Source organism: Phoenix dactylifera, unplaced genomic scaffold (assembly GCF_009389715.1).
Source record: "Phoenix dactylifera cultivar Barhee BC4 unplaced genomic scaffold, palm_55x_up_171113_PBpolish2nd_filt_p 001869F, whole genome shotgun sequence".
NCBI lineage: Eukaryota > Viridiplantae > Streptophyta > Magnoliopsida > Arecales > Arecaceae > Phoenix > Phoenix dactylifera.
In genome coordinates this window covers 34,160-37,695 of record NW_024069159.1, presented here as the reverse complement: position 1 = coordinate 37,695, position 3,536 = coordinate 34,160, and the positions used below count along the sequence as shown (strand labels likewise).

The window sequence follows — 3,536 nt, the reverse complement described above, 5'->3', positions numbered from 1 at the left end:
CATTTATAGGATTTGGTCCCTCTAGCCAACCTCTTAATATGTCCCAACAAAAATCATGAAAAATGTGACAAAATAAAAACAAAAAAGCAGAATGATTATCACAAGGTCAGAGCTTCAGTTCTCCGTATCCTTCTACAAGGTCCCTTCAAAATAAATAAATAAAAAAAAAAGATTAGGCCATTCTTAGAGGAATATAGCTTCAATTGCCTCTTTTCCATCCCAGAAGCCTCTACAATAACGTTTCTCAAAAATCCTTTGAAGAGATAATCTAGCATCATGTATATGTGATCTAAATAATTAACCTAAAAAACGAGAAAATCTGGATGTTGCAGCTCCCAGCCTTCTCATAGGACGAGACCGAACACTGGATGATGTACAAATTGATATAAAAAGAAGAACTAGAAATTTTTGATCATGGACCTATCTCTATCATGTCACAAAACCCATAGAAGATAAAGATCCGGCATCACATAGCCAGAATAATATGATGCTCTGCGATATAACGATTACTTCCTCTTTTTATTAGTAAATCTGCACATGAAAGTGGCACTACAAGAAAGATGACTATTTATTTTCTAACATATTATTTATTTTGCTATATTATCTATAAATAAATTAGATCAAATTATCGAAGCTAAATTCTCTACTAAGACACACATATATGAAGCCCCTAAAGTAGAATAGGATATGACTGTTATGTTTGAGTACGCAAGTTAAAACATATTTACCCCCAGGGAATCTTTTCAGTCTAAAAAAGATATATGATGAAAACACAAAAAAAAAAAAAAAGATTAGTAAAAATTGAAATGAGAAAAAACAAGGTATACAAATGAAGTACACAAAGCAGATATAAAATTGAAAAAAGAGAATAAAATATAAAAAAGTTTAAAAGTGAAATCCAAAGCAAATATAAACAACTGGATACATAAAGACAAAAACAGAAAGCAGAATATAAATCAACATTTAGTTAACCGAAAAGGAAAGTAACGAACAGAATAGAATGAGTAGGTAAGTTGTCATATATAAATAGAACTGATGGACGCAGTAGCCAGACAAGCAAATATAAATGCCTCAATCTGGTTTCATCAAAACGTCTTATATGTAGGTAAGTTGTCCAACAGATTCCTTTATATTGAGTTCTTACTGTGTTTCCCAGCATCCAGCAAAAGGTATCTTTTGCAGATTACAACTGCTGTAGTGTTTTTTTAAGAGAAGAGCACTGTACATGAAATGACAAGATGTAAGATCAATGGATCAAGCCATGATAGGAAATAAAGTGCAAGATACCATTACGATAGCATGGGTTAGATTTAGGGGGAAGAATAAAACATACATGTCATTCAAAATGCTTACACAGTAAAAAGTAACAAATAATAACTCCACGGTCCACAACATTCCTTGCAACTCTATCATTGCAGAACAACACAGCAAATAAATAACCTGATCTAGAAACATATTTTGAACTCTAAATCCGACTCAAACTGAAATAACAAACAGAGTCGTGTTCAAAACTCATCCCAATCATCAATGGATAAGGAGTCATTGCAGAATTGACAAAAGAAATTAATCGAATTCAGTCAAAACAATTCAGTGAAAGAACCAAGTTATGCATACTAGAAGTCAGGGCAAAAATTGAAAAAGAACTGAGATAAGGAAGACCGAACCAATTTTCTTTAACACAATGCCTAAAAAGCCAATCACAAGCGACCATAATCCTGGAAAGTAGCTTGAAAAGATCTCAACTTAGAGGAGTAAAAAACAGAAGAACGCAAAAAAATCAGAAAATTCAAAACAACAATAACCAATAATCCATCACAAATTGAGAAAAAAGTCTTATTCGAAACAGATGCACCCAAAATCAATAAAGAAACCCAAGAAAATTCCCAACAGATATGGAGACCTCGAATTACTTAAACATCAAATGATTCAAATCCTACGGAACATAGTAGATTATACAAGAAAATTACAAAGAAATAACAATATGTTTAATTTAAATATCATAAACATAATTGGGAGAGACATCCAATCAAAAAATAAAACTACAGGGACCACAGCTCAGGGCAAAAACTGAAAAATAAAATGAGAAAAGAAAAACTAAACCTATCGATTTTACCCATCCTTGAAAAAACCCAATTTATAACAATCATAATCACCAAGGGTAGATTCTGAAGATTTCAACTTTAGAGGAACAGAAAACAAAAGAAACCCAAAAATAATAGAATTCGAAACACCAAGAATTCCAACCAAAATAATGACACAAACACCAAGAATCCAGAAAATGACTGCAATAATTCCAAAACCAGAAACTTCAGCATGAAGTGGCAAAAGAAATTAATCGAATTCAGTCAAAGCAGTTCAGTGAAAGAACCAAATTATGCAGACTAGAAGCAGGGCAAACATTGAAAAAGAACTGAGATAAGGAAGACCGAACCAATTTTCTTTAACCCAATTCCTGAAAAGCTAATCACAAACGACCATAATCCCAGAAAGAAGCTCGAAAAGATCTCAGCTTAGAGGAGTAACAGACAGAAGAACGCAAAAAAATCAGAAAAATTCAAAACAACGATAACCATTAATCCATCCCAAATTGAGAGAAAAATCTAATTCGAAACAGATGTACCCAAAATCAATAAAGAAACCCAAGAAAATTCGCAAAAGAAATGGAGACCTCGACGAGGTAGTTGCTTAGGTATCTGGAGTCGTTCTTCCTAAGATCTTCGTCGAGGAACTCGATGATGGCCTGGGGCATGGTCATTGGCCTCTTCATCCACTTCACCTTGTGCTTCTTGCCCCCAACTCGTTCCGGTCCTTCGCCCCGGAGAGCTCTGGAAACCCGCCAAAAGGAAAGAGAGAGCGCCATCAAAGAATCAAGATGGAAGAAAGAAAGAAAGAAAGGGGGTGGAAACACGGGGAAAGGGGGACCTTGATCGATCTTGGAGTCTTGGAGGCGGGTTAGAGTTCTTTCCTCCCATGGCTGCTCCTCTTCTTGCTGCTCTGGGTCGCGGAGGCCTTCAGATTTCTTGGGCTGAGAGAGAGAGAGAGACGTTGGAGGGAATGTGGGTAGTTGGGAGGGGAGAGAGAGAGAGACGTTGGAAGGAATGTGGGTAGTGGGGAAGGGTTTAAATAGGGAAGATGAGGTCAAGAGATTTGGGCCCGGAGCTTCGTTTTTTGGGCCCCGATCTTCAGCAGTGGGAATTAGTCCGTATCTCAAGTTGGACAGATTAGGTCTAAAAAATTTGGGCTCAATTGGCTTACCTTTCTGCAGCAACTGACTAGGTTGTTTGTTGGGCCTCTAAATGGAGGTTCCCAGTCTACTGGCCCAATTAGGGGTTCGATATTGTACTTGTAAACTATGAAATGTCATAAACCATGGCAAAAATGAGAAGTTGTGCTTAATGGTGGAGCGACAATTAGATGGATAATGTATCTATGGACTACCCCAGAAATGGCCAAAACCCCTGCCATGAGCCTACCAGTTTGCAATAGGGCCTACCAGTGGCACTAATCTCCTTCAAGCTTCCAGCTTCAAATAAAGG

General features: G+C 36.6%; 1 long non-coding RNA gene across 1 annotated transcript; it reads right to left on the bottom strand.

Moving 5' to 3' along the window:
- Window positions 1–996: 996 nt before the first annotated feature.
- Window positions 997–3,013, bottom strand: LOC120109156. The gene is made up of 2 exons (XR_005510176.1): window positions 2,923–3,013; window positions 997–2,825 (listed from the first exon to the last, which is right to left on the bottom strand). It is a non-coding gene; the product is annotated as an uncharacterized LOC120109156 (long non-coding RNA).
- Between the last annotated feature and the right edge of the window lie 523 nt (window positions 3,014–3,536).